The following is a 26,953-nucleotide window of genomic DNA, read 5'->3' on the forward strand; positions in this document are numbered from 1 at the left end:
GAGGCAGAGTTTGCAGTGAGCCAAGATCGCACCACTGCACTCCAGCCTGGGCAACAGAGTGAGACTCTGTCTCAAAAAAATAAATAAATAAATTTAGTAAAAGGTACTTACTGTATTTTCTTTTCAGAGATTCATAGATACAAGTCAGTATATTAATGGTTCTAAGAAATAAAACTTAAAGAGAGAAAAACATAATTTGGACTAACTGGCTAAGTCATTAGACTAATGGCTAAGTGGCATTTCTAACACTTCTTTGACCAAAAACACTTCTTTCTTTATACTATTAAGTTTTGTAAACATTCATCTTTCTCAGCTGCCTCAGCAAATATATATCTTCTGTTCCCCTAGTCTTGTCCAAAATAGAGAGGAAGACTTCAGGAAGTCCCAAGAAAGTGAAGTCACAGCAACCATGAAACTCACAGTTATAGACTGCCTTCCTATGGATGAAGCCCTTTCCTTTTATTCGTACCCAGATGTCACAATAATCCTGTGAAAGTCACTACTCACTTTAAGGAAAAAAAAAAAAACTAATGCAGAAACAATCTCAGAAGGCCAATTTAGGAATTTTTGGCTATTTAAGCCTAAATTTAAATGAGGGATTATAATCATTTTAGGTGTCCCTGGACGAGAAGTCAAATTGTTAATTTTAAAGTGAGAAGTTTAGTGTGGGTTCTCTGTCTCTTTGTTTCTCTCTCTCAATATTTTAAATTCATGTGCATTACCTAGGTCTTGCTGGTGGGAGATGTTTGATTTTTGAGAAGGGCACCGTAGAGTGTGTTTGGTGCATTTCTCAGCAAATCCAGCCTCCTCTCCTTACAGTGTTGGCTGCTTTTACTCTTAGTCACACATAAGAGAAACGGTCATGTGTCACATCAAAGCTGCCTGGGGCTGGAGATGAATGTGATATGCAGTTCAGAGACGTCCAGAGCTCTCTGTGCCTCCCAGCCCTCACCATGGGAGGAAATGCACCTATTTTCTTTCTTCTGCGGAAACAGTCATGCGTACCTGCCTGCACCTTTATCATTCTAGATGCCAATGAGATTGCCTTTAATGCTGATTAAGTCTTCCCTGAGTTGAGACAAGTGATTAGTGACTATGCACTAGTGAGAAAGATGGTCCACACACAGAAGTCCTATAAATGATATCTTGTGTTTCAGCCCAGCAAGTAGTTGCTGAGCATGACTCACGGTCAGGTCAGTGATTTTTCCTGTTACTCTGCCGTTTGCTTTTCTTTTCTATTTCTTTATTTATTTATTTTCTTTTTTGAGACAGAGTCTCGCTCTGTTGCCCAGGCTAGAGGGCAGTGATGCAATCTCGGCTCACTGCAACCTCTTGCCTCCCTTCAAGCGATTCTCCTGCCTCAACCACGTAGCTGGGATTACAGGCACGCGCCACCACACCTGGCTAATTTTTAAATTTTTAGAAGAGACGGGGTTTCATCATGTTGGCCAGGCTGGTCTGGAACTCCTGACTGCAAGTGATTCACCTGCCTCAGCCTCCCAAAGTGCGGGGATTACAGGTGTGAGCCACCATGCGCAGCCCGCTGTTTACTTTTCTTTTTCTTTTCTCTGGCAAAGTACCCATTGATCTTTTTTGATGCAGTTTAGCACTGTGTCATGTTATTGGATGGTAGAGACAAAGTAAATTTTAAGACTGAAGCCGGTTGAGAGGGATTCATCAATAAAATTGAAAGTAGCTGTGCTGATTTATCTATACTTTCCTCTGTACTGTCAGGACACATGAGAATGTACCCATTCTCATGATTCACTCACTAGAGGAAATGTGTGACTTTAATCTGGGCATTTAAACTCTCATCCCTTTGTCTTGCAGAGTTTTTCTCTTGCATTTTTAATCAAGTTTTGTTATTTGTAAAATTAAAAGTCTTGTCTAAAACTTTTAAAGGCCCCTCCTGCCTTTTTCTCTGATTTCATAAGCAATGTGTAAACCCCTATTTTCGTTTGAATGATGTTATGCTTGTTTTGGGAGTCATGGTAATTTAAACAAAGCATATAGTACAGTGGTTCTAAAAGCTTATATCTTGCAAAAACGTAATTTGAAAATTTGAAAACAATAAGCTTATAGACCAAAGCATGAAGAAAATGCCAGCACATTTACCACAGGGTAGGTCTAATTCAGCCTACAGGTAACCAAGTCAAATGCAGAAAATGATATCTGAACACTGAGCAGAGGTAAATTAACTTTGGGAGGAGGACGAAGGTGTTCTCCTCTTGGGACCTGTATTTGATCTTGGAGCACAAGGTGCCTGGGTCTGAGGCTACATCTTAGGTCCAGGTTTTATGCATCTTTAAATTGCACTCTTAATTAACTCTTCTCCAGATGAATGATGTGCCATGACAGCACTTCAGCAAAATCGATGTGGTGCTTTTATCTCAATGACAAATCAGATAGTATTTCTGGGTCAGTGTAGTTCATCATATATCAATACATTTCAGTCTGGTTTCTCCTTTTTTTTTTTTTTTTCTTTTGCTAAAAGTTTCTCATTCTGCGGTGGGGGGGGGGGGAATAAAAAGAACAGAGTTCCATGCCAGCTTACTGCTCTCACACCCTCCTCTCAATTGTCACATATCCAGAGGATTCACCCACCCACCAGTTTGCTGCCATCTAGGTGGCCTAATAGCTGGCAGAGCTTCTGAACTGCAGAGAAGCATCCAGAATGCAGAGAAGGCGGTGCTTCGTGATTGATGGCTGCTGCTGCCCTTCCCATGAGGCTGATTCAAGCCAAGGGAATGTGTTTGCCTTGCTTCAAAGACATGGTCTTTCCTAATACAGTCTTGCTTTACTACACCACTGGTGGTGCTTCTTTTTTTGTTTCTTTTTTTAAATCTACGTAATCCTGTTTTGCTGAGGAGCTTTATTAATAACTTCTGAACATTCCCTGAGTAATCCTCACAGAGCGTCTATATGCAAGATCTATATCGCATGACACTGTTTAAAGCTAGGCAAACTGAGGCACAGGCAGAAGAGGGAATCAATCCCAGACCTCCAGGTAACAAGCTCAGAATGTTGCTCCCCAGGCCTGCTTGCCCTTCTCCTGGTCCAGGAAATACTAAGCAAGGTGGATTTCCTCAGAAAGCCACTAGGCAGCATAATCTAGTAGACTGCCTAGGCTCAAAGCCTGCCTAAGTCCTATTCTGCCTGTGTGACTGCAGAAATAATATCCAGCCTATCTGTGCCTCAGTCTTTTCTTTTCTTTTTTTTTTTTTTTTTTTTTTTGAGAGGGAGTGTCGCTCTGTCGCCAGGCTGGAGTGCAGTGGCGCGATCTCAGCTCACTGCAACCTCTGCCTCCTGGGTTCAAGCGATTCTCCTGCCTCAGCCTCCTGAGTAGCTGGGATTACACATGCCCACCATTATGCCCAGCTAATTTTTTACATTTTTAGTAGAGACGGAGTTTCACTATGTTGACCAGGCTGGTCTCCAACTCCTGACCTCGCCCACCTTGGCCTCCCAAAGTGCTGGGATTACAGGTGTGAACCACCACACCAGCCGCCTCAGTCTTTATCAATAAACTAGGGATGATATTAGCACATGTGAGGCGCTGTGAGCAAACATATGCCAAAAGCTTTGCACAATATTTGGACACAGACAGCGCCTCCTAAGGGTTTACTATGCCTGTCTTCTCTCCACGGAGACAGGCATATCCACCTCTTATACCATAGCCCTGTGGGGAAAGCAAGACCAGACCCTGAAGGCTCTGAGGCTGTCCTGGAGCTCTGGAGACTGAGAGAGTAATTTTGAAGCTCCCTGTGAAACCATGAAGATCTGTTTAAATCCAGGCTAGCTCTTCCTTCCATCTACATAACCTTGAGTCATTTGCAAAACTATCTTTCTCTTCTTACTTTTCCTTTCTCAACTGGTATTTCATGGTCAGTTTGATGTGAGTTGTATTCACTAATTGCGTCACCCCCAGAACTGCCCAAATCTTTAAGACAGAACCCAGTACCACTGAGATCACCATGGGCCAGAGCTTCCCTGAATCTCTGGGACCTTCTGCAACATCTCAAAGGCATGAGGAAGCTTCCCACGGGCTACTGGAGGCACTGTCTTTGGCTTCCTCTGCCTTTAGCCTCCACCCCCACCCACCTGTTCTCACCTAGTTCATCCACCCAAAATGCACAAGGACACACGTGCAAGACCCTCATCTCCTCCCTCGAAAACTCACAGTGCACCCTCTACACACACACACACACACACACACACACACACACACACACTTGCACAGATCTCTAAGCTCAGACTTTCTGTGATTCAGTCCCATTAAGGAGCTACAATGTTACTGTCCACACCCCTCTCATCCTCTCAGCCCATCTCCTGTTCAAATGTCAGGAGCCACTTACTGTCCACACAACTTTAGAGAAATGACTTTCCTTTCCTGAGCCTGTTTCTACATCTATGAAATGGCGATAGTAAAGCCTGCCTTACAGGCTTTGAGAATTAGATGAGCTAATAGTATGCCTGGTATTTGGCACATTTTCTTGATCTGTTTGGGCTGTCACAACAAAATACCACATCCTGGGTGGCTTAAACAATGGACATTTCTATCTCACAGCTCTGGAAGCTGGAAATCCAACATCAAGGTGCAGGCAGAGTTGATTTCTGGTGAGGGCGCTCTTCCTGGATTGTAGACGGCCGCCTTATCACTGGGTCTTCATATGAGTTTTTCTCTCTGTACCCACAAAAAGAGAACTCTGATTTACCTTCCTTCTTTTACAAAAATGCCCACCCTACTGGATTAGGACCCCAACCTTGGGATTTCATTTAACCTTAATGATCTCCCTAGGCCCTGTCTCCAAATTTGGTCACATGAGGGATTATGTCTTCAAACTATGAATTTTAAAAAACACAATTTGGTCCATAATATACATCATAAGGGCGCAGTGACATTTGCTCTTACCCTTTCTGAGCTTCTCCCGCTCCCTAGAAGCTCCTTGGTGTCCAGTCTTTAAAGCACGTGTATGCGTCTGCCTCATCTTGGAGTCCTGCTCTCAGTGTGGCCCATGGGCTAAGAGCACTGTAGCCCTGCTTCTCACACAGGGCCAGCCTCTCAGGACCGGAGTTCTTTGTGCTCTAAAGAGCATGGCCTGTGCTATTGATGCCTGCTTCCCTGTGTCCAGAGACAAAATTATGACAAGTTTAATTTCAAGGCCTAACTGGCTTTTATTTGCAATTCTAGAATTAGGCAACACCTCATGCTATGAAATAGAATGGATGTTCTGCTGAGCTGAGCAAAGGGAGTTGGCTTTGTGGGCAGAAAAGGGCTGAAGAAGGCAGAAACAGGGAACACAAAGCAGATTGGTCATTTCAGAATTACTCTCCTAACAGGGTTAAAGCTAAACGGACTTCCTTAGGATGCACACTCGGGTAAACTGGGCTCCTTTCGATTGGTTGCTCTGAAGCTCCTGTTGTGTGGAAGACTGACCCATTTCCAAGTTCAGTTTGATTATGTAATACTGAACATAAGTGGCTCCGCTCTGGTTTGGCCTGGTCTGCTGGGGCCTAGTGCAGGAGCTCAGTCTAAAACAATGGCTTCCCATAAACTTTGTTTAACATGAGCCAGTCATCCTCTCAACTTCCTGCCACTCAGCCGCTGACTACCTGACTGGTGTCCCTGGCCAAGCAGACAGATGTGTGCTCCTTAGAAGCTCTACCTTGTTGCACCCCTAACCTGCGCTCCTTCCAGTCGATGTCACCCCAAATAAACGAGGCTAGTGGGCACAGACCCCACAGTCACAGATGGGTCCCTTAGGTCCCCCTTCAGGAGATCTCTGGTCAGGCAGGCAGAAATTTATTCATGCACATGAAGGGCTTGGATGAACACTACACATTCCGAAGTTTCCACTATTTCTTCCGATCAGCTATTTTGGGTGCTGTTGCTCCTTCAGAAGAATAAAAGTTTGAGTCCATGGTCACTTCTAGCTCAGCCTGTATCTGACCTCAGTCTTCTATTACTGCCTGTCTATGTTGAGCAAAATAGTTCATTGAGATACATACATATTTAAGCAATCAGGGAAATTTGATCCAAAAGTTCAATAAATATATAGAAGCCTGTAGGAAAGATTAATGGAAAGATCAGGTAATAACATGAGATGGCTATGAGAAGTATTTTCTGTGTTGAAATGTTCATTGAAGAAGCTCGTATGGTAAAAATATCAGTAAGGCTCAATCACCATGAGCTTAGACATATGCAGACCCGCTAAATCAAAATGAAATCTTTTTGTGAATGTGTTATTTGTAGTGAGGCTTGAGGCACAGAGCAGATGAGAGGTGTCTAGGAGCTTTTCTCCCTGCCAGTCATCTTCTGGTTTTCATGGAAAAAGAGGCTATGTGATTGCTATGGAATTCCGTACTTCCCTCCCCACAGCATTGCCCCACTCATGGCTTTATTCGCTGACCATGATTTCTAGACACAGCCTGTCCAACCGGATGCCTGGAGACTACTGGCCGAACCTGTGCTCACTGGGCAGTGAGAAGGTGGGTGAGGTCACACTCTGTGTTTACCATGTCAGTGAGAGCTCCAGGGTAATTCACACTACCCATTTCTGAACCCTCAAGCCCAAAACAACTGTAGATCACTTCTCCTTTACCCTCAAAAGGCTTGCTGAAATATCAGCTCACAATAAGGCACATTAATGGGAGAAAAGTCTTTATACATTTATAACTACTGTGCTCACAGGGAGAATCACAGAACAATTACCCAGTATCCCAGTGGAGCACATATGCTTATATATGCTACTTCTTAGGGAAAGGGAGGTAGGAGGTGTGGGTGATTCTAGGTGGATAGTAAATGATTTTTAGGGGAATTTAATGGACTTGAGGAACATACAGTGGTCTGGGGCAAAGTCTGTTGGAGCCACAGAGAAGATGATGGTTTGTGACAAAAAGTCTATCCAGATATGTTAGTCTTCCCTCCTGTGAGATGTGTTCAGTTGATGAAAACTTGGAAAAAGGACCAGAGGGCATTGTTTTCTTCTATGGTAGGTCCAGATTTTAGGCAAATAAGGGAAGTTCAGAGGACAATCTCATCCTATGCTTTGGGAGAGGTGTTGATGGAGGGAGAAAGGTGATTAGAGAGACTTGAGATGTTTTCTTTCAGTACAGTGTGTACAAAGTGCCATATTTCGGGGTATTGGTTTGTGAGTCTCTGCAACAGGAAGATGCCATGTTGGTCTTCAAGACAACAAAACAAGCAAGCAAAAGTTGTGCCCTTGCTGTTCTACATTCCAGAAAAAGCTATGCATTTCTTGAAATAATTTTATTAGTACTATCCAGAGAATAACCATCATATGAACGTATCAGAGTATCATATATATGCCCCAAATTGCATATCTATTATGTATCAGTAAAAAATAAATTTTAAAAAATGTTAGTTCACTAGGGATTTCACAATATGGGCATTGAGTGAGATTTCTTTTTTTTCTCTCCTTGCTTATCTTTCTCTTACACTGACAGACAGAGGGCAAACTAGGAAAGGTATAATCTTGCATGATGTATGTGGGTTTATTATCCTCTTGTGATGCGCCACCCGCAGCAAAAAGAACTACATGTTCTGACTTCACGGGTTCAGTGGCCATCCCAAAGCTAGAAGAAAGTATCTGTGGTACGGTTGTTTTTTAAAATGCAAAAGGCCTGTTAACTCTATGGTGTTTCCAACATCCAGGGTAAAGCTGACCAACACTTTCAATGAAGCTGTTGAGTCTCTAATGAGCCGTATACACATTGATCTCTGTTTTATCTGACATAAAAATGGCATTTGTAATTTGTGCCTCAGTTAACGTACTTCAGCATAAGGGGTAGATGTGAGCTGTGTCCTAGAGGGCAGGGCAAAGCCACCTTGCTTTCTTTACTTTGACATCATTGCTGGTCTTTAAGCGACTCTCTAGTCACACATCCATTATCAGGATATTCCCAGAAATTCTCTGATGCACATTCTGATTGCTCCCACTTTCCAGCGGGACATACACCACTCAGCGCAGGCTGGGAATTAGGAACCAAGTGGCAGGGGCCCCTGGGGCACCAGTCTCCCCGGCACTAGGGTGAGAAACGAACCTTCACCGTGCACATCAACACACAATTCCTTTTGGGATAGAAAGTGGTCACATTGGAAACTGCTTTATTGAAGTTCAAATTTAGCTGGAAGAGAATTTCTACATTCCACAATCAGAATACAGTTTTCTAGAACTGGACTTGGAACACTTGGAAACTGATACGGTTCGGCTGTGTCCCCACCCAGATCTCCTCTGGAACTGTAATCCTCATAATCCCCACAGGTCAAGGGCAGGACCAGGTGGAGGACATCAGGTCACGGGGTCAATTTCCCCCATGCCGTCCTCGTGATAGTGAGGGGGTCTCACAAGATCTGATGGTTTAATAACTGTCTGGCATTTCCCCTGCCTGCACTCACTCCGTCCTGCCAACCCGTGAGGAAGGTGCCTGCTCCTCCCTTGCCTTCCACCGCGATTGTAAGTTTCCTGAGGTTCCTCCCCAGCCATGCAGAACTGTAAGTCAATTAAACCTCTTTCCTTTATAAATTACCCAGTCTCGAGTATTTCTTTATAGCAGTGTGAGAACAGACTAATACAGGAGCTAATAGATGAGCATTAACAGAAATATTTCTGGATAGAAATCTAATCCACTAAATGATAATATCTTTCGAAAAGTATGGCCCCACAACCAACACAATTAAATAGTAATTAGCAACACTTGCCCTTTTGTAACCAACAAATGGTATCCATAACTTGGTTGTGACAGAGATCCCTGAAGTGTCTTAAAACTTGGGTTGTGTTTCTAAAACAAGGATGGAGAAATAACTTAAAGATAGCTAAATCGAGTACTCCAAATTGCAAGAGAGCTTTTCTGCTTTCTAGGGATTGTGTTATTTGTTTAACCAGAGCATCCAAAGGTGGATGTGCAGTGATTATGATGATTTATCTAGCATGAAATGTGAGCATATTGAAGAATCCTTATTCTACATAAACCAAATCAATACTACTTCAAATAACATCTACAACTTGAAAAATTACAGACACCAAGTTAAAAATTTAGACTGAGACCCAGATCTCAATCCAGGAAGGTAAGTTTCTGCTTATATTTAAATAAAGTATCATAACCCCAGTAAGCACAGAGGTTCCTTTTTATTTAACCCCATGTTGACCCTAACATGCAAGGCAAAGAATATAATTAATAAAAGTTAAGTTTGTGTTATGGACACTAACATCATTGCTGAATAATGAGACATGGAAAGGGGTTTTTCATTAAATTGTGCCTTTGTGGAGCTTAGGCAATTTGCAACGTTTGCATCATTACCCAAGTAATATAGGTACTTAGAGTAACAATGTTACAGGAGGAAACAGAAAAGATATGTGTGGAGACCCAAATCCAGCAGTTGTAATTTCCCCACAGTTCCAAAGTGGCAAAGAAATAGACTAAAACCCTGGTCTTCAAAGAAAGGCAGGAAGATGTTAATATCAGAAATAATTGTCCTCCAGGTACTCAAGAGTTCAAGGCTAAAATTTTACAAACCGATGGTAGACAGTTTATCACGGATGTATGTCAAAGTGAGTGATTTATCCTTGCACATAACCTAATAAGCTCTAACATTTGTGCAGCATTTTATAAACTTTAAATCACTATTTCCTACACCGTCTTAGCTGGTCATCAAGAAAGCTCAATGAGAGAGGCAGATAAGGTAATATCCCTTGGGAAACTAAGCTCAGAGTCAATGACGTAATCATATTCAACTAGGAATATAAAAGCCAATAGCCTGATAGAATCATAGAGAAGAGACCTCCAGATACCGTCTAGTCAAGCCTGGTGCCTTGAGCAGGATGGTATCTAATATGCCCAAGACAGTTGACAAGACAATTATGATCAATTCCCCCAGCCTTGGTCCAGGGAGGCCACCTGTGAGATGCCTGGGACCCAGCCAGGCTTCTGCTTGTTTCCTGTACATTTTGTTCATTCAGAATTGGGACCATAACACCTTCATCCCTGATCCCCACCCTCTCAGCCGCAACTCAGTATCGAGAGAAGGATATATTATCATCGATTCTTTAAAATATTTTTGATTTAATCACTTATTAATGCACTGAAGTCATCTTTCAGAAGTAATTATAAACATAGGCTAAGGATTAAATCAATGCTTTTTCTCATCAGGAAGTGGTTTATGTGAGATTTTTCCAATAGGAAAGGCCAAAAAAGCGAACAACTCAATAGCACAGAAGACCCTTTTGTGGTGTCTTTTTTAAGTAAAATGACAAACTTGGGGAAAAAATAGTTTTCCAAAAGGAATTAACAAGAAAACTGGCAAGCAGATAGAATGTCAGATGATGCTAAAACAGTGACAAATGCAGTCAAGGAAACTATAACTGTGTGACTGTGGGTGGAATTAGATCAGACGCTGACCTTTCCCAAACACCTAAAGAAAACAGCTCTCGAATAATTACTGTTGAAAGGAGCCTGCAAGGTTCCCCGTGTGCCTGTGGCTGGGACTCGGGAGCATGTGCGTGACCATCTGCTACCGGGCACAGAATGCCAGGCTGCCGGCAGTGCCCTCTGTCTCATTGGCGAGGCCGCATTTCACTCCAGCTCCTCATGCCGTCGTATCACACATCTTTGTTCTCTCCTCTAAAATATAGCCACTTGTTTTATATCTTGAATGTAGCATAGAGAAGCTTTACAATTTTATCACCAAAGATGCCATGGTGTGAGCCACGGCAGAGAACAACAGTCAGCAAATACATGGATCCTCTTCCATTTAGGAGCAAAGATTACAGAAGGTGGACTTAGTGCCGTCAATCGAGGTGTTTCAACGTGCAAATGTAGACTTCTTCCGTTGCTTAATGTATAAGACAATCCAGCCCCCATGTTCCATACTTGTACAATGCCAATGGAATTTCATTTATCGCTGGCATATAATCACAAAGTTAGGTGAAAATGATAAAAACCTCTTAGCTACCGATAAGCAAAAGATAATTAATGAATATATTGATTCTTTTTACCTGTGAGGGGGAAAAGCAGTCAAAAACAATTTGCATATCTATAAATTAGAATCATCTTTGTGTTCCCTGTATCCTTAGAAGTATGATTATCTTAAAAAAAATACCGACCAAAAGTGAGCCTTGTAAAACAGAATTAGCTATTAAGAACACATCTAGGGTAGAGAGGAAAACAATTAACATCTATTAAAATACTCACCAGTTATAAAAAGTTGTAGTAACACAGGACAAACTAACACAGATACTGACGATAGTTATAAGCAAAATCCTAACCAAGGAGATCTAGTGGCTTTGCCTGAAAGATTCTTCCTCCTTAAAGTATTTCAGATCCCATACCTTTGTTATTTCTTTCAGCTATTCCAGTGAGACCTGATTTCTTCAAATAAAACCTGCAACTTCAGTCTTCTCAACTTTAGCCCATCTTCATCAGTGGCAATCATCCTTGGCAGTTCATGCATTCATTCATGTATTTAACATACATTTACTGAGCACCTGCCAGTGCACACGCTGTGATCAGCACTGGGTTACAGGGGTGGGCAAAGCAAATTGCTTCAGGCCTACCCTTACAGGACCTACGGTCCAGTGGATGCCTTTTTAATTCTGAGAAATTCACAATTGCTTCATTGTAGTGATTGCTCTGTGAAAACTTTAAAATCATGGTCATTAATATTTTATATCAATTCACTAGCATTCTTCTCATCTATTCAGGCCAGCACTATCTATTCTAGCCTAAGGAACACCCCATCCCTGCTCCGCCCTCTACCTCATTTATTTCTCAACTTTTATGATTATTATATGCACAATACAAATATGCCAAGTGCCCGCCCTCTCTCTTTGCCTTCAAATCTTATCTCTTGGTACCTTGAAAGTGCTACTCAACAATTCCACCTTCTATAAAGTTCTCACTTGATTTCAGTGATTCCCACAGTACACTTGGCACTTACATACGGCTGTAAGTTCTCGTAGTGTATGTACGTTATTGTCGTTCTGTGACTTTGAGTTTTAGAATTACTGATGATGTGGGCCGGGCGCGGTGACTCAAGCCTGTAATTCCAGCACTTTGGGAGCCCGAGGCGGGTGGATCACGAGGTCAGGAGATCGAGACCATCCTGGCTAATGTAGTGAAACCCCGCCTCTACTAAAAATACAAAAAATTAGCCGGGCAAGGTGGCGGGCGCCTGTAGTCCCAGCTACTCAGGAGGCTGAGGCAGGAGAATGGCATGAACCCGGGAGGCAGAGCCTGCAGTGAGCTGGGATCGCGCCACTGCACTCCAGCCTGGGAGACAGAGCAAGACGCCTTCTCAAAAAAAAAAAAGAATTACTCATGATGGGAAAAGATACTCACGTTCATAGCAGCATTATTCACAATAGCCAGAAGACGGAAACAACCAAAGTGTCCATTGATGGATGGATGAAGAGATAAATAAAATGTAATATGTACATACAACAGAATATCATTTGGTCTTAAAAAGGAAGGAAATTTTTTTTTTTTTTTTAGAGACAGAGTCTTGCTCTTTTTCCCAGGGTGGAGTGCAGTGGTGCGATCATAGCTCACTGGAGCCTTGAACTAACTCCTGGGCTCAAGTGATCCTCTTGCTTCAGCCTCCCAAAGTGCTGGGATTACAGGTGTGAAACACTGCACCTGTCCAGGAAGGAAATTCTAATACATTCAACAACATAGATGAACCTTGAGGACATTATGCCAAGCGAAATAAGCCAGTCACAAAATGACAAATACTATACGATACCATTTACATGGGGAACATAGAGTAGTGGAATTTGTGGACTCCAAAAATAGAATGCTGGTTGCTGAGAACTGGGAAGAGGGAAAATGCAGAGGTATTGTTTAATGGGTAAAGAGTTTCAGTTTTACAAGATGAAAAATATTCTAGGGAAAGATATATATCATTGTGAATATTCTTAATGCCACTGAATTTTACACCTAATGGTTAACATGGTAAATTTTATGTTACATGTATTTTACTACAATTTTTAAAAAATCTTTTTTAAAATCACATATGCTCATCCCTACCACCCTCGCTCCCCATTTGGTTGTAAGGAATTTAAGAGATGCTGCATTTTGCTATCTTATAGTCCCTGTTGCCATTTGTTCTGTAAACACAGGAAACATTATATGAGTAAATATGCTCGATGGGCATACTTGAATATGACTGCAAAGTGACTAGGAGAAAGAGAGAGAAACAAGCAAGTTCTTCAGCATCAGTGCATCTCTGGTTTCAGTATTATGTGGCAGCCATGTTCTGGAGGAAACCAAGGTCAATGTAGCCTAGATTTCAAGGAGAGGACTGTGGCAAAGAACCAGATTTGCAAAAAAATTACCTTAATCTACAGGAAAGGAAAAATGAAAAGTATCGGGAAACGTAATCACTGGAAGAGCTACAGGCTTAATATGGGAGGAAGACACTTTATTAAAGAGATTTTTGATAAAGGCTAGAAGCAAACACGATCCTGAATGAGAAAAACCTGTGAGCAATGTACAAAATACAGATCAAATAGATGGAAGAAAATGCCTCTATCTGTTGAGGGAAAATGCAGGAAAAGATCATTTCTACAATAGAGGAAAAGACATGAACCAATGAAAATAATAATATTTCTTTCCAGGCCAACACTAAACATAAGTTGCAGAGCTGGCCTGTGGTGGAACTCACAAGTCTTATTGGCAATATATGTGAGGAGACAAAAAGCAACATATGGAGAAATACAAAAATATACTCCCTAGAGATACTGCCTCTTCAGATGTCAAGAAAAACCTGGATGAAATGAAGCAAGAGTGGCACGCTGCGAAGTTACAAATTCAAGGCCACCCACAGAACCAAACACTAACACTTAGGTAACTTGGTACTGAAATAGTCCCTTTCTTTTATGACTTCAGTTGAAGACTCTAGGGAGGGAAAACAGAGACGTTGGATCATTCTATGATGCTTAATGACTCCACCATTAAAAACAGGAATCCAAAGTGGGAGAAGGAACTGACTCCTTGCCTGGTTTCTGTCTCCCCAGGTGGAGCTGGTCTCTTGGGCAGCCTGACATCTGGCCCACTCCTCTATCCTATGCCGGGATCATCATGACCGTAGAGATTACGTCACTGTTTTGCATCCTTATTACATAACTCAGTTCCTGGTAGATTGTAAGTACACAGAAGGTGTTTTTTTAATTAAAAAATGGATGACTGAATAGAAGAATGGACAATTTGTGTATTCTGGCCACTGTTGATTAGTTGTGTGACCTCAATTAGGATGTTTTAACTCTCTGTGTCTTCGCTTCCTCATTTATATGTTGAAGGTAATGACAGTTCCTACCTACCACACAGGCTTCTTGAAGATTAAATGGCATAGGGTGGGTAAAAGGTTTAGATTAGTGCCTAGAAATAGCACGTTTCACTAAAAATTACCTATTACTCATATTTTTTTTGCTAAGACATTGTATAAACCTAATAAGCATCATATAGTTTACTATGCACAGATAATTTTTAAATCTTATAAATACAAATTTAACCCACAAAAAAAAAAAAATCAACATAGTTGCCACCTAACAGTAAAATGTTACCTGTTCATGAATTCATTCGAGGCGGTAAATCACATTGAACTGCAAATATTTTTACAGTATCTAAGTATGAAATACTAGAATACCTTTAATGTATTTTAAATTAAAAAATCATTATAAAGTGCAGCATATAATTCTTTACATTCTTTTTTATAACACATGGGAGACAATTTAACTTTGTGTTTCAGATTTCTGTTCTTATCATAAATTATTTATTCCTCATTCAACACATATTTATTAAACACCTACTACATTCTAGACACGAGGGAGGCAATGGTGAAGTAAACACAGCTACAGCTCCCTTTGAGATTATGTTTCTGTTAGGAAAAACAAATATACATATACAAATAGACACACAAATACACACGTCAACACAGAGAGATACACATATACACACACACGGATATTCACATATAGACATAGACACATATATACATACGTAGACACACACAGTTACACACACATAGATATGCATACACATAGATACACACATTCATAAATACAGACACATGCACATAAATATACACGTGTATATACATACATAGAGATATAAACACACAGATATATATACACCTATATATGTACACACACATAGATACACACACAGGTGTATATATACACACACTTGTACACACACACATATACACACACAATGTTGTGGGACCATAACTGGCACAAAGAAAACTGATTACAAAGGGTACAGCATGAATAAGATGGCTTATATAGTGTACTCAGGGAAGGACAGTCTAATATAAGAACATTTAAGCAAAGAACTGATTGAAGTGAGGGTGCTGTCTGGGAAAGGACCATGTCAACGAAGACAAACAAGGAGGTGCAAAAGCCTGAGGTGGGAGCATGTTTGGAGCATTCCAGGAACAGCATCGATTCAGTACGGACAGAGAACAGTGGGCAAGGGGAGAGGGGTATGAGATAAGATTGGGAAGGCAGCTGGGAGCAAGAATACCATTGCAGATTTTGCTCTGAGAAAAATGGAAGATATCAGAGGGATCCTGTGCTAAGGAATGATGTGAGCTGGGTTATGTTTTGGAAGTGTCACGCTGCCTGCTGTGCAGACAGCGGATGGAAGGAGATCTGAGATGAACAAAGGGGACCACTGAAGAGACTTTCAGGAAATGGTCATGGCTTGGACTGAGATTTGGGGTAAATTTAAAATAGAGCCAAAGGGACCTGCTGGTGGGTGGGATGCATTACGAGAGCTAGATCTGTGGCTATATGTGACCCGCTGCAGCAGGTGTGCAGACACTTGCTTTCTTGAAATGTCCTTGATGTTGCTTTTGTTGTTGTTGTTGTTGTTACTGTTTTTGCTTTGTTTTAATTTCTTTCCATCTCTGTGATTAGAGCAGACTGAAGTTAATGAATCTCTGTGCTGAAGTGGATTGTTTAACTGTAGATATGATTAGAACTGACAGTTCTAAGTCTAATTCCAACAATGGGAATTTTGGCCTTTCTGAGCTTCAGTTTCCTCAATTATAAAGTAAGAAAACCCGCTAGCTTTGCAAGTCTGTGCCTCTCCTACCAAAAGCTATGGTATTGGTGTCAGTTTGGTCAAAGCCTTTCCCAGTTGGTACAGCCCCCTGGGACAGGGAAGGAATTAGTTCAATAGACTGCAAGGAGTGAATGATTTTTTTCTTTTTTTTTGAAAAAGAAAAGAAAGTTTAAATTTTTTATGTTGATTGGCTTGGTTTCTATTGAGATCAAGGATTATTCCAGCAAGTTTAGAGTTCTAAAACACCAGCCGTCTGTTACTGTATTTTATTTGCCATACTCAAAAAGCATGTGTTTGCAGATACATTTCAATGTATCCATCTTTTGTGTTTCATCTGATAACAGTTTTACTAAAAATTGTTTGACTCATGTGGTCTTCAGGTTGGGGAAGGCTAGGACAGACGGCACAGGAGAGTGGTTAAAGCAGGGTCTCAGAGGCAGACTGCCGCGATGTGAAACCCAGCTCTGCCACTTACTGTGTGATCTTGGGAAAATTACTCACCCTCTCTGTGCTCAATTTCCCTATCTCTAAAATGAGAATAACTGTAGTACTTCCCGCAGAGCCTCAGAATTGCTGTGATAATCAAATGAGTTAATGTCCAATGAGCACTTAGAACGTTGCCTGACACACAGAAACACCAAATAAGAGTCCCTTATAATTATTATTTTTATCTCTGCTCAAATACTGTATCTACCTATATTTTTAAAGAATTTGAAAAATACTTGATATTTGAAATCTCTGCAATTATTTCAAGGAATTTAATAGCAAAATGATACCTGGGCCTTGGAACTGTCATTTAGGACGGACCACTTGTGAAATGTGCCTTTTTAAAACATCGTGGATTTTCAAATCTGAAAGAACTCAGTTCATCCTGCTCTGCCCACTTAGTGGTCCTAAGTCTTTGTGGAAATTCTTTCTGAGCTTATATTCATACATCTGTCAAATAAAGATTAACTTCTTGAGGTTGCTGTTAGGACTAAAAGAGATAATACATGCAAAGTGCTAGAAAGTATATTAATATTACATTCTTTACCTCTCCACCCTCAGTCAAAATATGTGTGACTTAAGTAGTGTATGTGAAATTTAACATGATGCCTTCAGGATTCAGAAAAGAAATGAGGATTCAGAAATGAAATGTCTGTGGAACACACGTGGATGAGAGTTGCTTATGGCCGGGCGCAGTGGCTCACGCCTGTAATCCCAGCACTTTGGGAGGCTGAGGCGGGTGCATCATGAGGTCAGGAGTTCGAGACCAGCCTGATCAATATGGTGAAACCCCGTCTCTACTAAAAACACAAAAACGCTAGCCAGGCATGGTGGTGCGTGCCTGTAGTCCCAGCTGCTTGGGAGGCTGAGGCTGGAGAATCACTTGAACCGAGTAGGCGGAGGTTGCAGTGAGCCGAGATTGCACCACTGCACTCCAGCCTGGTCAATAGAGGGAGACTCCATCTCAAAAAAAAAAAAAAAAAAAAGAGTTGCTTACAAGAAAACAAGGCCATTCATGGTGACATTGTCCCTGTGAGCAAAGAGGACCAATGATGTCCCTGAGCTGTGGACGCCACTAGGCTCCTACACCCAGCCTCTGCAGGACCACCCTACAGCCTCTCACCCCCCCGAAACAACCACATTTTTGATTGGTGGTTCCTCAGTCTCCTAATTTCAGAACATGTCATACCAATGGGCTTGAGGAGGTGGAAAGTTCCCCTCTTCATTCCATGAGATTTTCAAAATTGGCTTTGTTTGTGTTTGGGATTTTTGTTTTTTTAATACGGACTTTGTATTTTAAAAGTACATTTAAGAAAGGGCAGTGCCATATAACATTTCGTTATTATTGACTGCTTTGTCAAGTGTCACCGAGAGGTAGAAGCAGCATTGCTTAGAAGAAAGAGCACAGCCCAGCGAGTCAGGACAACAGGACCAAGCCAAATGCACCCTCACCAGTCAGGAAGCTGACTCGCCATTTCCCCTCTCCGTTTTCTTAACTCTAAATGGAAGATGTTGAACGAGATGGTTTCTAAGGCCTTAATTCCGTCTACAATCCTTTGATGTATGAACACCAGAAGAAGCTCCTGGTGGTCTCTCCCCTTGGGCCTGGACAGAACAGGAGAATGGCCAACTGCTGGGCCTTCCTCAGAGCCCTCTCTGCCAAGTGCCTTACCAACGCCCTCTTGATCAATTAAGGGAACACAGTGTCAGAATACTGGAAGGAACCATTTTTCTTTGACTTGTTTAATATATTTCTGTTTCAGACCCTATCATGGTAAGTGTTCTGGCCATTTTAACAGACATAAGCAGAAAAAACGAGAACTCATCCTCTAATTTTGTCTGTGGTTATAGAAAGAATATCAAACAGACCGATGGAACTGTTGAGAGTCTTAAGAAAAGAGATAGTTTGTCATTTCAAGCATAGCCTGGCAAATATCTGTGCTCTGCAAATTAAGTCAGAAGTTCAATTGCACACGTGAGGCCTGGGGATGCCTGAGCCGGACATATAAGTGCCATGTGGGAGGGGAGGATCCTTGGCCAACAGCATTCTGGAATACCACTGGCTAAGTGTCCTGGCCATGAAATCAGGTGTTATATAGATTAAAGCCAATATTTGTGTGTTTTATGAGGAATTAGGCAGTAATGCTTTTAAGCAGTTAGAAATTATTATTTTCCTCCTAGAAGCATCCTTTCCAAAAGGCAAGCAGCCACTAGCATGCTTTATGTGATGTGCTTTCTCTGTGTATTTACCGAAAGACCATCACACTTTTGCCTCAGTTGTCATGCTCATTTTTTGGTTTGTGACCTTTATGGAAATGAAGAAAATCATTAACTCTGCCTGCTTGTGGTCTAGGACAGAAGCTGTCACTGCATGTTTTATGGTAAAATCGCTTGAGAGGAAGCAGCTGCATGCCAGCCTGATGGTCCCGCCATTGTACGGCCGGCCCCCTGATTTCTGGAGGAGGTCATGCTTTTTCACGGGTTCATGGCCAGCCAGTTACCTTTTGTCACATTTTTCTTGTTCCTTTATAATTTTTTCAAACTGAGGGGAAAAAAAATGGCCACAATGTGCAGAAAGCAAACTGGAATCTGGTGCTGCCATTAAGCACATCTGTATTTCCATGGCAAAGTGTACAACTTTGAATGACTTTTTCTTAGCAAAATCCCTAGTGTTTGTCTTCATTCTTAGAAAGGGTAGCAGCCTCCACTGTAGTCATTCCTTACTTGAACATGCTAAGAAGCCCTCCTAGCCTTCCGAGAAACTCTTACCGGGAAGGGGTCCTGATCCAGACCTTAGGAGAGGGTTCTTGGATCTCACCCAAGGAAGAATTCAGGGCGAGTCTGCAGTGCAAAGCAAAAGTAAATTTATGAAGAAAGAAAAACAGTGAAACAACAGCTGCTCTATAGACAGAGTAACGCATTCCCAAGAGTAAGAGGAAGAACACGTTCATCCTAGATGCAATACGTGTTTATATACAGAGTAAAAAAAAGATCATGGGGACATGGTGCTCTGCTACATGGGTTTGTGATAAAGGATTAATTTGCTTAATTACTATACTTTGCAGGTATCGTTATTATTACCTTTAGAGCAAAATTAGGAATGCTTCTGTTCTCAAGATGTTGGGATATCAGGACACTCCTGAGTCTGGCCTGTTTAGTAAACGTCATCAATCTGTTCCCTTTACCATAAACTTCCAGAGGCTAGGAATGCCTAACTTTCTGGGAACACACCCAGCAGGTCCCAGCCTCATTTTTCCCAGCCCTCACTCAAGATGGAGTCGCTCTGGTTCAAACGCCCAAACCATCATTCTGAGTAAACTATCACAAGGACAGAAAACCAAACACTGCACATTCTCACTCATAGGTGGGGAGTGAACAATGAGAACACCTGGACACAGGGTGGGGAACATCACACACCGGAGCCTGTCGTGGGGTAGGGGGAGTGGGGGAGGAATAGCATCAGGAGAAATACCTAATGTAAATGTTGAGTTAACGGGTGCAGCACACCCACATGGCACATGTGTACATATGTAACAGACCTGCATGGTGTGCACATGTACCCTAGAACTTAAAGTATAATAATAAAATTTTTTTTTTAAATTAAAAAAAAAACCATGTCTGGACCCATCGTGCAGATTTCATAAGCTACAAAGCCTTGTATCTCAGTCCGCACAGATATTTTAAGCTGCTCTTCAGTACTGACTTGAATTTGGGGTCCACCTCCCTTGTTGTAAGTATGGGCCAGGCCTGGACCAGAGGTTAAGGTGACTTAGTCACTCCCTCTAGCAGTAAAGCTTTTTCCTTGCGTCAGGTTTATATATATCAGCTCTTTCTCCGCTTGGGATAGGATCTTTCCAAGCAAGCTCCCTGACTGCTCATGCAAAGAAACCCTGGCTCTGTCCTCTGACTAGAATAAATACAGTCTAGACTCAGGCTCGATGTCCATGGAAACCAAGAGAAGAACCAGGTGGAAGGAAGAGTCTCTCCAACTCCTCCAGGTGGTGACTTTCAGAGGAGCATCTTCCTGGGTCACCTCTTATCCTCTGGCCCTCACACTACATCCCAGTGGAGGTCAAAACCAGGACTCAACAAAAGAGGCTAATACTCTCAGACCTGGGGGTATTTGTGGGATTTTGGCCTTTCCCCAAAACCTCGTTGTTACCAAACAGAGGAACTCCTGCACGCTGGCTGAGGAGAACTAACTTTTTTATTAATACATTCCCGAGGAGGGGACAACCTTCCATGCATGCTGTTGATAACTGAGTGTAACAGATTCCCTGGTGGACTCTGAAGGCTCTGGCTTGGGATTACTTTAGCCATGAAACTGCCTCATTACCAAGTCCTTCTGGTGCTTCTGGAGCTCAGCTCCCTTGGAAAGTGTCCAAATCAAAGCTACCTTTATACCATACTCCTTTGTGTCCTGATGTCCTGAATAGTGAGATTATCGGCTACACCCACCTGCTCCTGCATTTCCTTCCTGCTCAATTTAAATAAACAATGAGCTGTTTTTCTTCTTGACTAACAGCCAGTCTATACAACAGCAGCAGGAAGATTACTTTCTATCTGTATGCAAATAGATACATAGCTGAGTTCTCTCCAGTCCCCGGGAAAAGACCCTTTTAACTAAATGACTTATGCTTCTGTTTCTTCATGTATAAAATTAGTGGCTTGGTGCTAAATAACCTCAATCCCCTTCTGGCTGTATAATTCCACATCTCACACACACACACACACACACACACACAAACTGGGGAGGATAAAATTTGCACACACTCAACAATTAGAGAAAAAGCAAAGTAGTACATGTTTAAAAGTTCAATAAATACTCAACTCCCTACTATGATACCCATGTTTCTTCTCAAGTTAATGTATTTTTTTAAACAGAGTCTCACCCTGTCCCCCAGGCTGGAGTGCAATGACGTGATGTTGGCTCACTGCAGCCTCTGCCTCCCAGGTTCAAACGATTCTCCTGCCTCAGCTTCCCGAACTTAGTGAGGGGCTTATTCTCTCTCTCCCTGCACCATAGACCTTTAGGCAATAGAAATACCCACCCACTAAGCAAAGCTTTCTACACTTACCTGCTCCTGACAGCCAAGTTCATACAGTCCCCACTAATCCAAATGCTCTTTATCCTTCTACTTTAGGTGATTCCCACCCAGTCTTCAAAGATCTGCTCAATCATCACTCTCCCTGAAGGCAGAAAGTCAGGCTGTCTTTCTGAGTATTCATGGCTCCTTGCTCAGACCTATAGCACAACACTTGAAGTACAGTAGCATGGCTTACTGTGTATGCAGCTGCCTCCACCAACTAGACTGAGAACTGTTCAGATTTCACTTTTTTCTACCCTACGAACTAGTACCACACTAATTGTAACAAAGTTCTCAATGATATTCACTGGGTATACCTTGAATATATTTTCTTAGGGAAATGTTTTTTACATAAACATACTGAGGCTTACGTTTAACACATACACTCAGTTGTATGTCTAAAGTCACTGGTACAGGACAAGCAAATGGAAATATGGGTAAGCTTTGGTTCTAAGCGAATTAGTTCATTTTCATTACTTGGAGATTCTAGAGGATCAGTTTACTGAAGATTCACGTAGTGGGGCTAGACGTCAAGGGACAAGTCATATTCTACCTTAAATTGCCATTGTGATTTAAACGTGTTTCCCCCTTTAGCAGTGTTTTGTCTAGCAATGATTAAATTATAAACCACATGGATGTCTCGCTGGCCAACAGGAAACTGGGCAGATCTTCCATCTTTCCGGATCCTCCATGCCAGCATGATTTTACATCTTTTGTTTGAAGATGAACAGAGCTGGCTCTGCCTTTCTTCCTTTCTTTCCCCTTTTCTTATTCCTTCCTTCAATGAAGACATTAAGCATGAATCTTTTAAATATTTCTGTAGTCCTTCCGTAAGCAACTGATGAATGCCCACTATGTTCGCTACACAACTGCAACACAAATAGGGAAGGGAAAAGATTGTTTGGGCAATGCTGTCGAAGAGATTCTTTATTCACTTGGAAAATAATTATTTATTTAACAACATTTCTTGACTTTCTTCTCTGTGCAAAGGCACTCTAAGAGACGGAGACTGATAAGGCTTGCTTTTCGACCATCAAAGCCTTTCGAGGTTTAAACAATGGTTTTCAAATTTCAAGTCATGAAATCAACTTAGTGCATTAGGAAGAACGTTTGTATTTATTTCAAATGGCATAGAATAGAAGACTACCAAGTACCTCCCATAGAGTGAGGTATTATCACATGAAAATTATTTCTCCGTGTATGTGTGTGCACTGGGTCGCAAACCTAAAATGCGGTAATTCAGGTCCATGTTTGTTCATTCATCTGAATCAACAGGCTTCTAAATAACACCATAGGACACAGTTAAAAATTTAGAAGCCTGTTGATTCAGATGAATGAACAAACATGGACCTGAATTACCGCATTTTAGGTTTTAACAAATTGAATGGAAGTAGGCATGGGGGACTCAATGTCAAGTTAATAAGTATCAAAGATCCAAATTGCCAACATTGCATCATGTCCTCGCCACTTCTTTTGAGTTGATGGAGATACAGTTGTAGAGAAGAAAAAGATCCATGCTATGTGTGTGCAGGCACGGATGGTATTTTATGGGGATGCAGCTGGCTGCAGATTCCAGCCAATGACCTGGTGTGACCTCTTGTTTCAACTGAGGGGCATACTGCCTTCATACTGACAAAGCTTAGTGAACAGTTCCCCAGCCAGCAGTCCACCAGCGAAAAATAGAAACATTTCAGAGAACAGCAGGAAATGCTAGTTGTTTTAGTCCTGTCTCCCACAACTATTTCAAAAACAAAGTCTTATCCTCAGATTGAGAAAGGGTATAGCTTTAGAGGAGGTGTGTTTTTCTCCATTCTGTTATGTAATCAAGTATCCGAGCTGGCACCATGTTTGCTGAATGGAGACATATCAAATCATTTTCTGTTTTTTTTCAACAGGCAGAATATACATGTATTTCAATTGATAAAAATATAAGAATCCCCATGATTATGTTATTTCTATTCCAGTATTTTTCTTGGCTGTGGAACTGCAGTAGGAGCCCTTCTGTCCTTTAATAACACTATGCTCTGCTAGAAGTGGGGAAGCCAAGTTCATTCTGCCATCCCTTTTCACCTCGAACCTCCTTTTCACCTGAGAGCAGACCCTCGTAGGATTCCTAGACCACTGGCTATGTGTGCAGGAATGTGTAACAAAAGGAAAGTTTCTTCACTTATAAGATAGGTGGAGGCAGCTGGGCGCGGTGGCTCATGCCTGTAATCCCGGCACTTTGGGAGGCCAAGGCAGGTAGATCACAAGGTCAAGAGATCGAGACCATCCTGGCCAACATGGTGAAAACCCTGTCTCTACTAAAAATATAAAAATTAACTGGGCTTGGTGGCACATGCCTGTAATCCCAGCTACTTGGGAGGTTGAGGCAGGAGAATCGCTTGAACCCAGGAGGTGGAAGTTGCAGTGAGCTGAGATAGCACCACTGCACTCCAGCCTGATGACAGAGCAAGACTCCATCTCAAAAAAAAAAAAAGGTGGCTGGAGGGGGGAGGCAATTATGAGGACTCTTTGGACCACACAATGTCAGTATCCTTTCCTACTGTCACTAATGCATGATAAACAGGGTTGTAAGCAGAAAAAAATGCAACATTTTGGTTTCGTGCTCCAGGGATCAGTCACAGGATAGCTAGACCATGATGGGAATCTGTTGTTTCTCACGATATACAAGGCAGGGAGACCACATCTTACTTTTCTTTCATTTCCATGCTTGCCCTTTGAAGACTCTGTTTAGAGCCAACAAAGTGATACATTTGACACATCCTTAATGATAGATCAAGAGTGCCAGAGAAATATCCAAGCACCTAGAATTGCAAAATGAGAATGAAGCTGTAGAAATCATCAAATCCAACTTCTCGTCTCCAGATCTTTTTGTTCCTGACATTACCGATTACCTTTGAGCTGGGAAGGACTCCGAAGCCGGGATCAGATACAAGTCCTCACCTCTTCTCTCTCTCAACCCTGCTATCCTTTGTAAGCTGCAAACCCTGACAGACATTTTGCAACGCATCAGTTCCAGAAATTTAATGATTACAATATGTTATATAAGCTTTAAGTTAGACTCTACAGAACTTAAGGTGAAGCACAGCAGTAAGCACAGCATAGTAGTAGTGAACTCGAATTCCAACAAAATATCTGTGTGCTTAAGTACTTAACTACATAATTATATAATCATTACGAGACATTTCTCCTTCAGAATTTTATATATGGCTGACCTTACCTGTTTATCTCCAATCGCCGGTCTCCTGAAGAGAGTTAGAGTTTGATATTCTCCTATCTTAACCACTGAGCGCGGTTTCTCTCATCCATTCATTCCTTACCCATTCATTGAGTTTTTATTCGGTGCAGCATAGGAGACCAAGTTGTACCTGCTATGAAGCTGAGACAGCTAGAGTTCTACCCTCAAAAGTTTACATTGTAGTTGGGAAGATAAATCATGTGCATAGATAACAATACTAAAAGGCAAAAATAGTAAAATAAAAGCGCTTTATGGCATTTTAACGGAGAGAGAGAGTACTTCAAAACATAAGGCTCAGAGAAAGATCATGAGGGAAATTGTATATGAATTGAATCTTAAAGGCCAGGACGTGTAAAAATGAGAGATAACATTCTAAGTGGTGGATAAACAGTGCCAGAAGAAATTCCAGGGACTATTTGGTTAGTGGGAAGCAGTTTATATGGACTGAAGAATGGGGTCTAACAGTGAAAGTATGCAATATCGGTTGGAATAGCAGCTTTGAATCATCCAATACCAGGCAACAGAGCTCCTACTGAATTCTAGATGATGGGAATCTATGAAAGGTGTTTGGGTAGAAAGGAGTGATTTGATCAGAGACAAATGTTTGTGGTTAAAGATTCCATTCTACACCCCAAACACCATCTGTTTCATGCAGTTTTGGACAACTCTACAATATATAGGTATCTTGGTTGCTGCAATTGTCAAACAACACATGGCAAACACATTCCTTCTCTCATTCCTCCTGTTAGCATTTGTTAAATGCATTAAAATTGCCATGCCATATTTTGTATGCAAATGATCTCATGTTCCTTACCACAAGCCTACAAAGTGTATCCTATTGTATAGGCAATGCGACCCATCCTCAAGAAGGTTGGGTGATTTGTGATCTGGTCACAAAACTGGTTAGTGATAAAGTAGACTTGGCATCTTCTCCCTTCAAACCTGGGGAATTTCCCATGATATGACAGGGTTCCCCGCACATATTCTCATTGTACTACTAACCACAAGTCCTGTAAAATATTATGGACCTTTTGATGCGTAAAACATTAGAATAGGTAAAGAAGAGAAAGCTCTTACTGCAGAAATTTAAAGTGTTTCCCTGGGAAATTGATACTTCTGAAAAATGCAGGTAAATATGCTTTTATATACTCAGGGAAGAATCAAGAAAATTTAAAATGGATTAAGGATAATGTTAAATAAAGCATCATGTAGTCTAGAATATTAAAGCATGGACGGGGATAGGTTTTCTAAGAAGACAGGTAAAAAGAAGAGAGCATCATACTCATCCTCAAATACACAAAATCCAAGATATATATCTTCTTCCATTTGATTGGCCCTTCAGGGCATTTTCAAAATACTTTTTCCTCCAAATGACTCCGTAAGATAGACAAGGTAGATATTATTTTCCCTGTGGCAAATAAGAATATCAGTGATTTGTTTTTTCTAAAGACCACCAGAGCGGGCACAAAAGAACCAGCGAGTAGGCAAGGGTAGGAGCAAAACTGCAAATTTATTTTGGTCACCCAGCTTCAGGGAAGTAGGTGGGTAGGGAGAGGTCTGTCGGCCTCCGGCAAAGGAGGCCCAGAGAGTCACCCGGTGAGCTCTTGGACGAAGTTCCTGCAGTCCCGACAGGAGTGGGGGACTAAGGAAGTTCACACGGGGTGCTGGCCGGGAGCGGCTTTTCTGGGAGTGGGAGGGCAATAGGCAGGGCATGTGCGTGTCGGGGGGCGTTCCGCAGGTGAGACCAGGTAAATCTTGGTCTCTTTGGATTGACGTCACCTGGCGCATGCCCGGTTGGTCTGCACCTTCCCGGGCGCCGGCTGCATTTTCGCGCCCGCGCGGGAAAAGTTGGTGATGAAGAACCTGGAAGTGCGCCATCTTGCCTCCATTCATCCAAACTGTCCAACCTTTTATTGATAATAGTGATAAGGGGTGCCGTGGTCTGTCTGGCTACTTCCTGCTGTTAAGGGGCGTCATTAAGATCGGGGCCTATGGTTGGTATTTGGACATACGGATGAAGAATAAAATAAGGCACAGTATTAGTATAGGAATGAGG

At 41.8% G+C, this 26,953-nt stretch overlaps 1 protein-coding gene across 3 annotated transcripts in view; it reads left to right on the forward strand.

Moving 5' to 3' along the window:
- CHRM3 (cholinergic receptor, muscarinic 3) overlaps nt 1-26,953 on the forward strand; it is a 528,952-nt gene that overhangs the window by 428,652 nt on the left and 73,347 nt on the right. For 2 of the 3 annotated variants that reach the window (XM_011955677.1, XM_011955675.1), the window contains one exon: nt 14,034-14,160. The gene's annotated coding sequence lies outside the window, so the exon portion shown is untranslated. Of the gene's footprint in view, nt 1-13,634; nt 13,864-14,033; nt 14,161-26,953 lie in introns of all 3 variants that reach the window. The other variant, XR_001003275.1, reaches the window with a different exon arrangement.

This window comes from Colobus angolensis, unplaced genomic scaffold (genome assembly GCF_000951035.1).
Source record: "Colobus angolensis palliatus isolate OR3802 unplaced genomic scaffold, Cang.pa_1.0 Scaffold40, whole genome shotgun sequence".
In the NCBI taxonomy this organism is placed as follows: domain Eukaryota; kingdom Metazoa; phylum Chordata; class Mammalia; order Primates; family Cercopithecidae; genus Colobus; species Colobus angolensis.